We start from the raw sequence: 14,573 nt of genomic DNA, 5'->3' as shown, positions 1-14,573 counted from the left end.
TTCCTTTTTTTTTTTTTTTTTTAATTGGAGAAACAGCAAAATTAATTTTGAAAGCTTCTTCTGTCAAGGCTGAAAGTCTTTGTACCAAACTTCATCCTGGAGCGATATTTTCAGCTGTAAAATAGGGGTTTGTAATGGAAATGCTGACAGGCCCATAATTACAGCAGCACTCGCGGGCACCACTATAATGGTCAATCAGATAGGCACACCACTTAAATTCAATGCAAGGTGTCAGAAAAGTTCGTGTCTGTCCTCATTAAAGCAGCACTTAACTTCCTTTAAACCTCTGGGCTCAGACTATTAATTTGATGCTCAGAAGGACACACACACTGGTGCCAGTACTCACAATGACTGCATCCCCTCAGTACTTTAAACTGAATTGGAAGACCATCCTAAATGTTGAAGGTAATAGAAACTGCTAAAAGTAAGTTCTAAGAATAAGGAACACTTTATTTTACAGGACAAACTGATGTCATAGGAAGTAATACACATGTGACACATTCATTCCTGTGTTCTGTAGCTTCTTTTTGTATGCAAATCTGCACTGATATGTCTGTGATGCGATTACACCTCTGGCATACCAAGGGAGACTGTTCCCTGGACCTTCCTTGATAGCCATGGATATTAGTATGACATCTCAACACCTATACATGCTCCATGAGTGCAGAGGAAAGATGTTAAAGCCTGGAGATCCAGAAGGTTATGTGGGTGAATGATATGTTTATAGCCTATACGGACTTTAATTTTCTTAATCCCAAGAAAAATCAATAAATTGATGGCATGATTCCAACATGCACAGTAATATTCTGAATGTTTCAATAATATAGAAATCCACAAGTTTCACCTGAGCGCATTTTCTATAGTAAAATCCTGTTTTCCTACAGAGGCAGAAATACTGGCAGCATTACTTCCAGTCACGTAAACTATTTCATGATTCCAAGAGACTCGCTCCTATTTTTCCTCCCTGCAATGAAGTGCTCAAAAATAACAGAAAGGGTGAATTTACCAGAAGGAGTATTTTTTGGAGCAGTGGTTTCCTGAAACAAGTCCTTTTTCAAGCATAAAGAGTTTCAATAAACCAAAATAACAGCAATAAAAAAGCACGCATCATATTCAGCACAAATCTAGGCACACAGCTCTTATCAGGTAAAGGAGAGAACAAACGTCACGTTCCACAGAAGCCTGCCTCACTGGAAATGGGACTGACGGTGTTTTTGATGACTAGGTAGAGAAAGAAAACATCTCCCTGAACAGAAAGTACTTTCCCATGGAAAGCTGGAATGGTACTATTTTGAGTACTGCCCTATTTAAACACAGGGACACCCTCACTCTGTCACTCGCGCAGACGTGATCCGCATGTTTTGATGGCTTGCAATTCTGCCTCAGACTGCAGAAATTCCTTACAAAAGATGATTCAGAAGATTATTGTATTTGCATATTTTCCCGTTACTGACAGTGAAGGCTTCCAGGGGCCATCAGTTCAAGACTACAGCATTTACAGAGAGCAGGAGCCCAACATCCATTGATGTCACACTTATTTGAATGCAGAGCATAACTGACACTGCCAGAATGTCTGCGTTTGTTGCCATGGGATGCTTCAGTTCTCTCATGAGAGACATTTCTCTTTTGAAGAGGACAGGTTTTAAGATTTTTTTTTTTTTTTAAATCAATAGAAGGCAACAAAATTGCCTGTGCTCCAGAATGCAGATCCACATGAAGAATTATTTTCCATTAACTCGCTAAAGAAAGTAGAGCAGTAAAGTAGCAAGTGACAGAAAGGAAAAATTTATCAGTGCTCACCAGGCTAGGCTGATCTCTCACAAAAATCTACTGACCAGAGGAAACATGGCTTCATCCTGGGCTTTTCTGTCCATATCTATGTCATTTTCTCAAATCACCTATTCCACAATCATAGTAAATGCCTTTAAGAAACGGCTTGAGTTTTCCAGCATAATTTGTTCCTTTAACAGAACAGATTTGAAGAGCACAAGTGTGATAACTGCATGCAAAAATGACTTGTAGTACATTGTGGGAGAGTGAGACAAAGAGCATTTGCTGGAATCACGAAACCAGATGAAACCTATGGAAGTGTGACAGATGGAAACAGGCCAGAAAGTTTTGCAGTGCTGTATTACAAACTGAAGGTACCACTATTATTGAAGTTAACTCTTTAATTCAAAATTCATAAGCTTCCTCATTTCTCACTTCCAGATAAACTACTGAACTGTCTTCCGCTGGACTTCTAGGCAATGGCGCTGTTTGGGGTGCAGTTCAGTGCAGAATCTGTCCTTCACTTCAGACACAGATCTTAAGCAGTTTTCTCTTAGGAACACATTTTTGCATTCTTAATTGAAGAAAAACTCCCACTGACTTCACTGTGAATAGAAGCAGGCCTGAGAAGGGCACTACTCTTGCTTATCAGCACACTATAGGAATGCTGTCAATTAATTACACCGTATCAGCTGCTTGGCTGTAGATAGTGTACATGGTGTGCTTTTCACTTACTGATTTACAGTCAGTAGGAGGAGGTCACAGCAACAGAATAGGAACAAATCAAAGTTAAACGTGGATGTGGAAATTTCTCTCTGTTTTCAAGATTGTCAATTCTGTGTGCACTGGGATGAACTGGGACTGTGGTGATGAAGTGCGAGAGCAATGCTTGCTGCTGGCAATGACAAAGCCTAGATAGACAAAAGAATTACGCCTTGTAACTGATTCAGTGCACATGATAGGCATCCTACAAGAGCTAGCATTGAAAATAGAGCAAATGTTGTCAATTCATATCAGAGATTAAACGGGTGGAAGAGTACCCAACTCCAAATGGAAACTAAGGAACGTGACATGCTGCCAACCAGTGCTTGGCAAAACAAATTATTATAATATGGAAATACTGTTGCCCATCACTAATAAATGTTGTTCACAAAAAATATTAATAAAAACTGATTCTAATTGTTATCATTATTAACATCTGATTCTCTTTAAGAAGCAGTCCCCAAATAGTTTATGATTTCAATGAATAAGCATTAAGAAGCCATCAGGCCCTCTCTAAAGATCACTGCTTAAACGCTGAAGAAATTATCTGCTGGGTACTCTAATTGGAACTGTCTCTCTGCACCAACAATTAATTCAAAACATTGTGTAGGCATTAAATTCACATTCTATACTTTCACCATGTAGGACAGGAGCTGTATTACGTAATTTGCTTTTCATTCATTACCATTAATTCAATGATTCAATGTACTGAACAGAGAACAGACAGCATGGGGGTGATTTGAACCACAGAAGCAAAAAAGAAAATTATTTAGTAAATAGCACAGTATGGGTGCATAAACATTGTGGGCTAAGTTCACTCTTCAGTGAAGTGCTGATAGTTGATGAGAACACTAATTTGATTTCAAAAGCCTATTTTCCCAAGGCCACTCCCTAGATTTTCTAAAGGAAACTGATCTGCCATGAGACAAGAAAGTTCCTTATCTCAATAAATTGTTGCTTAAACGATACAATGCAAAAATAAAATAAATAGACAAATAATTTCCAATCACTGGAGAGATGACACTGGTGAAGACCCAGAGGGATTTGTGCTGGGTTTCAAAGTACTCAGTGTGCTCATTAACAGTGGCAGCATGCTCATCCACAACTTATTAAAAATCCCCAATGAACAATATATAAAAAGAACAAGCAATAACTTGAACCCAACAAGCATGGAAAGCCACATTTTTGTAATTAACCTCCTACAACAAGGATTTAAAAGATGGAGTAGGAGGTATATTACAGAGAGTACAAAGTGGAAAAAAAAGGAGAGAACAGAGCAGAGAGGATATGGAGTTACTGTGATCACTTGCAGCCTCTTAATGCTTAGAGAGAAACTGATGAAAAGCAGAGTGACAGTGTCTCTATGACCCCAGTGCCAATGGGCACCCAGAACAACCAGCTTAAGGCCTGCTACTACAAATCCACCAGCAGGTCACCTCCACTGCATGAGCGATGGAAGAACGTGGGGACGAAAACGTAGACTTCACCATGGTCTTCTACAGAGAGAGGAATCAGTCAAACCCCTGTTTGCTACTGGTTAGCCAGTATCATGCTGTTTCCACTTAAGAAACCATCTGGATGCATGACTTGGAATACAGGACTTAACACAGAAATTAGAGAAACATCCCAGAAGATTTACAGAGAGGAACAGCACCCATATAACCAGCATTAGCCTACAGCCCTCAAAACCCAAATGACTCAGTCAGCCTTTGTCGGATACAAAATCTAACAGAGTAAGGACGGAAGTCCGACTGCTGCTTCTAAAAAAAGGCCACAGAAACCTCAACAGGAGACAGCAGTGCAGAGCTCACACAGGAGCCTGCTCTGCACTTCACAGCTCTCATAGTCACACCATTAGTTATCTTACAGATGGTTTTGTTAAAATGTGGGTTTTTTTTTAAATGCTTTCCATAATAACCATCTGATCTTGACTAAAGTATTCTTGATTAACACCCTAAAGTACACAACATCTGCAGCAAATAGAGTGAAACAATGCTGCTGTTTTGAATTATTTAATTCTCATACTCTGGATTACTTCTGACAGAAAAGCCTACAATCACTTCAGCTTTCCTACATTAACATTTTCAGCAAAATTCAAGGTGTTGTCCTTGTGTTTCTACCCTTTTACTCCAAACTATTCTCAGTGCCCGAAGTCCTGATGAGATTTGCTTTCTGATCTCCTCCCACAGAACCTCATCACACACAGCAGGGTAAGGCTCTTCACTGACAGCTCTCAAGTTTTCCAACAGCTGCTGTCCTCATAGAGACAAACAGTTGATAAACAAAATGGAATGATATGGTTTTAAATCATCATGGAAGATCGATTATCTGATTTACATTAAGTCACACAGCTTAAACATTTCATACTTGTGATGCTAACTAAGAACACAGATCACAGTTGGTTTATTACCTCAGCTCCAAAATACTCAGCTGAAAATTGGCAAATACACATTCACACCAATTACTTACGTTTTTGGGGGGTACTGAAATTAACAATTTTATGCTTAATTTGATAGAAGTACCATAATATTTGTAGCCACAAAACAGAGCTATGTGGAATGACAAATGCTTTCTTTTGGTCATGATAGCATGAACAAAGCACAAGGCTTTTGGCTCTCTCAACTTCTACTTCCATGGCTGTGACTGAGGAGAAGCAATCTATGATGGACAAGAAGAACTAGAGCATCAAAGCCAACCAAACATAGCAGAAATCATTAGAATATCCTTACATAAGATAGAAATTAGAGCATTAGAAATGCTCTTATCAGCAAAGTATTTTAAAATGTGACAGCGAAAGTTAGCTAATTATCTTCCCCCGATTGAAATATCAAGTACATTATTATATAAATATCATAAAATAAGGGCTGAACTGTGGTCTGTGGATATATACTGAACTTCAACACATCCCAAGTGCATTAACATACAGATAAACCACGTCAAACCACGTCCTGGGATTTGGTCTTTAAGAAAGCCAGGATTTGACCAAATTGAGTCATTGAGGTAAAACTACAAAACAACAGAACTACGGATGAGGACAAACAATGACAACAGGAAGCTGGGAGGGATTCCCAGAACAGAAAGAAAAATCTCAAAAGAGGAGTCTGTTCTGAGAAGTTGTGAAATACCTCCAGTAATAAAAAAAATTGCTCCATAAAAATGCGTAGCATAAAAATTCAGGAAACATCTTTCATCTGCAGACCAATCTACACATGGGGGTATGTATTTTGGGGTCTGAAATGGGAGAGAAAAAAGGATTTGTTGGGGGACTTCACCCTGTGCAGATGCAAAACTGAATGGGAATCTCCCCAAGCAGACTTGCTCTGATCAGGTTCTAGTTTTATGCAACTAACATAAAGGTGCTGAGGTTTTGATTCCTTTAGAACACGTCTTTACAAACAATGACTGAGAATCCAAGGAAATGCAGGAAAAGAAAAAAAAAAGCATCAAGGCCCTCTTGTGCCTCAGCTCTCACATTTGTTGTTTTAGGATACTGAAGTTTATAGTGAGCTAAACCATTCTTTTTTTATTCTATTCAAAGCACCTCATGTAATCGTATCCTTCAGCTCCTTAGGTAAGACTCCTATTACTCTGCCGATTTTATGGAGAACCAATTCTTACAGCTTTCGCCTGTGAGAGGGAGAATCGTTTTGCCTTTGCAGGATGTGCGTTACCAGCGCCAGGAAGGTGGGTGTAAGCTTACATCAAACTAAGCCATGTTATATTAAGACAGGGTGGACCTCAAAACAGAACTATGATTTGTTATGGTTGACAACTGAGGGAAAATAAGGGATGGGATAAGGTCAGAAGGCTGATACGAGGAAATCAGATGGAACCAGCAGCCACTTTTCCTCAAACGCTCTTAAGGAACTCAAGCTTTATTCAGACTGCAGTCCCCAGAAGAAGGCTAAGACACTCTGATGTGGAGGGTGGCTGCATTTGCTTTCCATGTCCATAAGAACATCTGTTTTCTGGAGTCTGAAACAGAGGGCAACCACTGATGGCCACTGGCATTCTTCTGATTGCCACAGTGCAAACCACTGATGTTGTTTACTCCAGTTCTGACCCCCAAAAGCAAATTGACATGCCTGAAAACATCTTGGTGATGAGGCAGGATTAGAGGTATCCACATTTAAACTGTATTACGCTTGCTGCACGATTAAACAAACACATAACCACCTGTTACACTTATTTCTGTGGGAGTATCTATTTTCAATTATAGCACTTACTATCCGCCCTCAAGAATGGCAAGTAACACCATGGCAACATAAACACAGTCGTGGCTGCTTGAGAAACCTAAATTATAAATAGCTGATAAATAGCAATGTATAGCCCATGCAGCCCTAGAAATAAACTAACTAATCCATGGGCATTTGTTCCTATGACATAACATTTCCACTAAAATGTTTGCCTCATCTCAAGCCCACTCAGGATTGATTTAGAACTTCAGCATCACTTGACTGAGTTCATATTTAGCCAAAAAAGAAAAAAATAGCAGAGAATAGAGAAAATAAGCTATAGCAAAACAGCGGGAAAAAAACAAACAAACAAACAACAATGGCCTTTATTCCAGTTCCACTGAAGTTAATGGAAAAAACTTTATATCCCAAACGTATAAGAGTCTCCTTAAGAAGAAAACATGTTTTTATATTGAATCATCCACGAAAAAACCTAGGGGCTTACGTGAGAAGCAAATAGTTTACAAGTGCAAATAAACTGAGCAACCCTCTGAAGTATGTGAGAGACTTCTGAACTCCATACTCTCTTCAGCTTCTGCCTGGGTGCAAAGATCCATGGAAACTGACACAACAATGAGATTCAAGCCTGGGCTTAGGACTCAGAGGGGAGCTGAACTACCAATTGTTTTATTCTGCTGTACAGTTCCTTCTGCTCTGCAGCAGGCAGTAGAGGGGAGCAGCACTCGCTGCCAGCTGGCCGGCCGCCGCATGGCCTTGGCTGGGCTTCCACATTTGGAGTGTGACCGAGGACACGGAAATGGGAGAAAGAAAAGAATGGGAGTTTCTGCAAAGTTAGGCCTGAGAACTGAGAGATTACTGCTCAGTTGCACAGCGTGGGGACATCAATAACTGCATCCCCCGTCAGCTAAGCCCAGAGATATTATCACTGGATTTACACAAATCCAGGGCCTTCATCTGCCTGTATGAAGTGTCCCTCAGGTAGGCAAGAATCCTAATGAATTAGAGATGTCTGTTTGAGTTCTTTCTTGTTGAAATTCACAGATTTGAGAAATTTACAAGTTTTCTTTTGATTTACAGCTGTTACTTCAAGTCTGCTTTCAATCACTCTGATATAAATCCAGAATAAACCTATTGCAGCCAGCGGAATTCAGATTTACACCATGCAACTGAAATGGAATTTGAATTCCCAACATTTCCCCAACGTTTCTATTCTAAAAACGTGCTGTGTGTTTTGTCATACATACTTGGTGAAATATCGGCCTCTCTGACATCAGCGAGGGATCTCTCAGTGGTATCATAAGCTCCAAATTCCACTGAATGATTTTCCTTTCACACAGAGAAGCAAAACAAAAGCTCATCCCCTGAACTACGAACTAAAGAAGTTTTAGATCAGGTCTATATGATAAAAGAAGCAGCCTGGTTACTCGAGACTGTGATTATGTATTTCATGCCCTTCAGTGGCTTATGTCAAGTCACAGTACAATTACTTTATTGAATAAATGTTTACTTACATGTCAGCATACTTGCACTTTTAAAGGCAACCTGACAAAATCAGATAAATTGCAGCATTAATTTGCCAAGGTGATCAGACGATACCTCCTAGGACCAGTACATGCACAACAGGCCTTGCAAAATGAGACTACTTCCAAAACCCTGCTAGGTAAAACCAAGAAAAATAGCTGCTCAGCTTAACAACGAAATTATTACTGCTTTTTTCCTTTCTGATGAGTTTTTTTTAGCTCACAGGATATACTGGTTATCTAACTAAAGGTTATCCTTATATTTTACATAACTTTTAAGATAAACTAAGAGAAGTTGTTGAAAATGCACCTAACAATTAATCGTGTTTCTGCCTGTCATCAGTGAACAATTGTTAATCAAGCAATTCAGCAGTAGTGTGTTATACTGGAGTGTCATTATCACATAATTATTTTGTTATGAATTGCAATAATATTTTTACTGAAAAAAAAAAGTTAAACAGTCATTAATTGGGCAGCACAGTCAACCTAATATGACATTTAATCTGATGAAACGGAAAATAAAGCACACAGCATGCTCACAGAAAACAATTCCCACAGAGCCTAACTATTCCTAAATCACTTAGGCACAACTAATCTTAGAACAGACATGCTGCTCAGGAGCTCCTAAACAGCAACCACGAATTCTCTGCAGAGAATATGAACAAAGTTTTGTTTGCTTGTTTGTTTTTTTTTACAAACCCAATCATTTCTGCATGTGAACTCAGGACACGACCACTTCTGCTTTAAATTAAATATGCGCACAAACATACGCAAGCGTTCAGAGCACGCACAGTAAAACCAGCATCAGAGCCATGAAAATGCAACACTAATAGAATGCAAAACTGCTTTGGCATTTTCTGACCACATACAGGAATAATAAAAAAAAGGAAGATAGAGAAATTTTTCCAAGAAAAGCCATTAAGATGTCACTTCTCCATTTCAGCACTCCACATTACAAAAACAAAAATAGCATTTTAATACATATCCAAGGATTCAAAATTGGCTGCCCACCTATAACCAAAATTGGGAATAAAGATGAACTGAGAAGGAGATAAACAAGACCAAGACCAGATTACCTCCAGCTCATCCATCAGATGATTCAACTTGAAATCTAAACTGCCTTTTCCTCACTGCTATTGGAATCTGGTCAGCAATCCTGGGGCACCTTTCCCTTTGTTTTCCAGACATATGCAGATATTGGCAACTTCAGGTAAAGACACACACAGTGCCCCCATGCAATGTTCTCAGGACTTCACGTCAAAGCAGTGCAAAATGCCAATTTGCTTCACTTTGGGATCGAGGCATTGAGCGTTACACAAAAGACACCGCTGGTCGTCACTGACATTGTATGAGCCAAAGAAGACAAGGATGAAATACGTGGAAAAATATTTTTAAAATAATAATTGTGGATGATAAAGAAGTTTTCTATGTTACAAAGAATGTTTACCACACCCACAGTTATTGAGTACATCTGCACTGTTCACATGTGCACATCACCTAGCTCCAACCATACAGTATTTAATGGCTGCTTGTGTGTTACACAGTGAGGATGGAAAGCCTGCCTGCACTTCAGCACGCATACCAACTCAGTTCTGTGAGCACAGCTCAGGGAGTGTACTTGTCTGCAAGTCTCAAAGAACACTGTGAATGAATCATCCTTATATGCTATGGGTTTTTCACTACTTGACTAGGCAGCCTTTTGTTCAGAACACAATCTCTAACGGACTTTAACCGCACAAATCAAACTGAATGCTTACGGAGGAAGACAATTTTTAACCTTTCTTAGTTATTACAGAATTTCCTCTCTTCCTGTAACCTAAAGGTCTTTATACACCTTAAAGGATATAAATCACCTGGCACATTTAACACAAGCAGTGTAATGCTATAACAGGATGATAATAGCAATAGGTTGGCAAAGTCTTTGGCTACAGCAAACGAGAACAAACCCAAATGCAGCAGCCATAGATACAGAAATGAAGGAAAAGAACTGCTTACCTTTAGAAGGTCTCAGGCATACAAGGACCTCCAGAAAAAGATGTTCTCACCTCTACTGCCAACCCCTACATGAGGGCTGGGAAGGCGTGGATCCTGACCCTTCTGGTCACTCAGGTTCATTGCATGCACCTGAGCTCCCCTGGGTTGGCCCTGCCTTCCCACCAGCTGCTCCATCACTGCTTCAGGCTGTGACTCAGCATTTCCACTAGAAGCAGTCAGTCAAAAAACAGGTGAAAATACATAAATCTGATTTCTAAACTTATAATTAGACAGATGAGAAAGAAGAACAGACTGGACTCCAGGAAAATGCACTTGGCATACCAAAGTACATAACATCAAGGTGTCAGTGTGTTCATTATTAGGCACATAAACAAGAGGGGCCTCAATTTCCAAAGTGCTGATCCTTTAGAACTTTATGCTCTCAGTAGCTTGAAGTTCATCCCAGAAAATAAATAATAAAAATACCAACAAAGCACTGTGATGTAAAAGGCATTATTGACATTTTGTGCCCTTCTGTCTGTTCCGTAGTTTCCAAATCTGCTTTATGGTTCAAAGATAAACACTTCATGGGAGTTCTTGACAGCATTAGAACTCCATACAGTGCTTTAGCTAGAAATTGTCCTAAAGCACCATCAAGCTGCATTGTCTTTTAAGAGAAATGCAAAACTTGCCCCTATATTTTGCCACAACATCAAATGTGCAGTATTATTTGCTATATGTATATGCTCTTTGGAGAATATAAGTGTTGACAAGAAGAAACAAGAGAGCAGCAGAGATGGAGAGATGCATGACAGAGTTCCTCAGGTAATGCCTAATCCTCTGCACTGAAAGATTCTTTAATGATTTACACCAAAACTAAGAACAAAGGTTTTCTTGTTTCTCTCAAAGAAATGTATTGCAATGTGCAAACGAGAGTGGAGGAGAAAATCAGTTATTTCTGGTCTCCTGATCTGCAGCAGAGTTCAGTGTAGGTCTGTCAGCTGCCCTCACTGCTGTGTAGGTGGCCATGGCTGCAATTGGAAGGTCAGGCTAAGGCAAGGCATTCACTCCCTTCTCACACCAAAATAGAGTTCTCACTTTCAACTCTTCATTGTTATGACTGTCCTGTGTCAAAAGAGAGTGAAAAAGCCTTACTTAGTACTACAAGTTAAGTGCTGATGCTTTCGCTCACTTATTTTATCTGCTGTGTGGTTGTAAAGATTCCTTTTGGTCAATGTAAGGGCACAGAGCAGCCAAGGCCCAGTGATGCAGCGGACAGGAGCGTGCTCAAAAGACCAGATCAGCTGTTTGTGGAGAGTTGTACACATGGACTTCTTTTGAAGGGTAAAAAGATGTCCATAATGGAGTAAAGACCTTTTTGAGATCAATCACTGAGTCTGTCCCTCTGACAAACGCAGCGGAGCCTCCACGCTATTAACTGCAGAAAGAAGGTACAACTTCTCGTGTTCCTGTAGGGCATTTCCAAAAGAATGACCAAGTACAGAAAGAAGTGGCACTTCTCATAGCACTCTAACTTTTAAAGGGATCAGTGTAAGAGTATAGCTATCTTATAGCTGCTTCCAGCTCAGACTCAAGTGAAATCACACAACAAGCCTTCGTTTCTGCTGGACAGCATCAGCTCAAAATTGCCACAGCAACTATTTCTGCAGAGGTCATGTTCCTGACACGGCCCGATTTGTTTGATTTCAGGTCATTAAAAGTGAACTGAAAAGCTGAACTTCACCTCCTGCTTACCCGTAGTGCTCTTGCTTACAAACAACACATCTGTTTTTTAGATGTTCCACACATCTACATTTTGGTGAAAATACCCTGAGTGGGGTTTCTCTGGTACACAGACATGTGGGTTTGTCCACCTGCAGCTCTCAGAGCATAAAAACACTTCAAATGCTTTCACTGAGCTCAGGCATAAAACATGCTTTAACAAGTTCTTTGTACACAAAACAGCCGACCATGAAATCTTTCAAAGGAGAAGTGCACACAACATTCAGAGAATACAAATAGTGCTTACAAGCACATTGCTGAAATAATTTTATGTAAACAATCCACAATGGGAGAACTTATAATGCTCAGAATTCCGAAATGAGCTAAAAGCTGGGTACTTCTGGTGAAAAAAGGAATCACAGCACCCCTCAGGCCATCATTTCTAAGTAAGTGCTAAAAGGATCTTTGGTGTAAATCACAATCTCCATTGAAGAACACTTTGCAGGTCTCTGCTTGTTTGCACTCCGGCAGCGCAGCTGCTCCTGCACAGCTCATTCAGGCAGCACAGCCCACAGAACTCACTGAGCTTGTATTTACAGCAGCCAATGGGCACAATTCCACCAACTTCAGCAGAGATAATCTTGCTTGAGATAAAGAACAAAGGAAAGAAATTGTTTTTGTTTGGTTGGTTTTCATTTGTTTAGATACTACCTACACATAGATAGATGAGAACAAACCCATCCCACTTTCAAGAAAAATAAAAAGATGATTACTGTAATTTACGTTCAGCTTTAAAACGTATGCAACCCAGCATCACATCTTTATTAGCATTTTACAGCGCTAACGACTCCACTTTCAACATGATCCAGCAGAAATGTCTTCCCACCTACCCTCCCTAAAAAATATCACTTTCCACGTAAATCAACTTCACCAACTTCGCCATGCTTCACCCCTTCCAAAGTGGAAGCTCACAAACGTGCTCACCTGGCAGATTTTATATAAAGGCATCTCTATGGCACAAAACCATATGATCCTTCCTATAAGGAATTATGCAATTCTGATTTGCAGTGAGAAAAAGTTGGACAATTTTTAAGCATCTTTGCTACTCTTGATGACTTGGTGCTCCTTTCACTTGCTGCAGAACATGTTTTCAACAGATGATGCTTAATAAAGCCAACACAATGCAGCCTCTTATGATATTCTCCTATATGATGTAACTATTTGTAAGAATGAACTAATAAATGAAAATGCAAGAGGAGAAATAATCAAGAAGCAAGCTTATTCATTAATTGCAGCTGGTCTGAAATTTGGCAACACATCCCAAGCAATTACTGCAACAGATTTCACTTGCTTTATGTATTACTGAAAAGAAATGGCTTTTTGTAATTTGTAAGGTCTCAGTTTTAACAAAAGGAGTGAATCTGCATACATGCAATCCAGTAGTACCACAAATGAAGTACAAAGTGATTTCCAATTAGCAATGTTGTTGGCTTATTCAACCAACAGCCATGTTCTGACCTAACCTGCAAAGTTCTTCCAGTAGTTGTCATTTTGCTTGGAAGTTCACATGATATTTTCTTTCACAACATTATTTCAAGGCTAAGCTGGGAGCTTATAACAGTGTATATGTAACAGCTCTTAAAAACCTGTCAATAAAAGTTCCCTTTAATGGATGAGCCTCAGAATTGAAGGGAACTACAGCATAGTGCCACAGCATCTCAGCACTGCCCCTTTAAGTTCTCATGGCTGCTGAATGCATCTCCTACACAGACCCAAAGAAATGCATCATTGGTGCTTCATGTAGAACTGAAGGCAAAATACAATGCCACCTTCAGAGACTGTAGGAGGCATCACAAAGATGACCACCATGAGAAATATAGTGCGAAACTTTTTTAATAAGCAAACAATATCAAAAAAAGTACGAAAGTTTCAAAGTTTTGTCATGGTTTGTATAATTTGTATAATTAATAATGAAGTTCTTGCCATGTATCAGATACACCCTACGTCCATTGTGAAGCCACTTCACCTGCAGTTCCTGGATTAAGTACCTGGAAGATTCCAGGTCGAAGAAACTAGAAGCTGTACCTTTGCTAACTGAGAACATTCTTTAGAGAGGGAGGCTTCCAGCACCCTCCTGTCCCACCACACATCAGCCATTCCTACACACGGAGCGTTTTGAACTTTTCTCTATCCAGAAAGCCTGTTTAACAAGACTTAGATCTCCTTAACATGAATTAGATCCGGTTCCTTCTGATGACATTATGAGGTGATGTCCACAAACGCAGTAGTCTGAAGACATCAGGAATTGGCTCGGATAAAATGCGGTCTACTTTATGATAATACAATAACCAAATAAAGTTGCGCATTGAAAAGCTGCCACACAACAGCGCAACACGTTTTATAACTCCTTCGAAAAATCAGCAGAAACAAAACCGATGCCTACGGACGTATCCCAGGCACGCGGCGGTTTGGGGTCCCGCTCCCAGCACAAGGCACGAGCAGCCCGAAGGCAACACGCGGCGGCTTCAAGGCGCAACACGAACCGCACGCAGCGCAAGCCACAGCCCCCGGCACCTGCGGGCAGAGCGCCCCCTGGCGGCCACACGGATCCGGGCGCGCCGACGGTTGC

General features: G+C 40.1%; 1 protein-coding gene across 4 annotated transcripts in view; it reads right to left on the bottom strand.

The window, feature by feature from the left end:
• Positions 1-14,573, bottom strand: part of PITPNC1 (phosphatidylinositol transfer protein cytoplasmic 1) — a 72,909-nt gene that overhangs the window by 56,981 nt on the left and 1,355 nt on the right. The window contains exon 1 of one of the 4 annotated variants that reach the window (XM_019621733.2): positions 10,244-10,265. The exons of the other annotated variants lie outside the window; for them this stretch is intronic. The gene's annotated coding sequence lies outside the window, so the exon portion shown is untranslated. Of the gene's footprint in view, positions 1-10,243; positions 10,266-14,573 lie in introns of those variants that run through there. 4 annotated transcript variants of the gene reach the window in all.

Source organism: Meleagris gallopavo, chromosome 20 (genome assembly GCF_000146605.3).
Source record: "Meleagris gallopavo isolate NT-WF06-2002-E0010 breed Aviagen turkey brand Nicholas breeding stock chromosome 20, Turkey_5.1, whole genome shotgun sequence".
NCBI classification, from domain to species: Eukaryota; Metazoa; Chordata; class Aves; order Galliformes; family Phasianidae; genus Meleagris; species Meleagris gallopavo.
The sequence above is the reverse complement of the archived record's forward strand: the minus strand, read 5'-3'. Positions and strand labels throughout refer to the sequence as shown.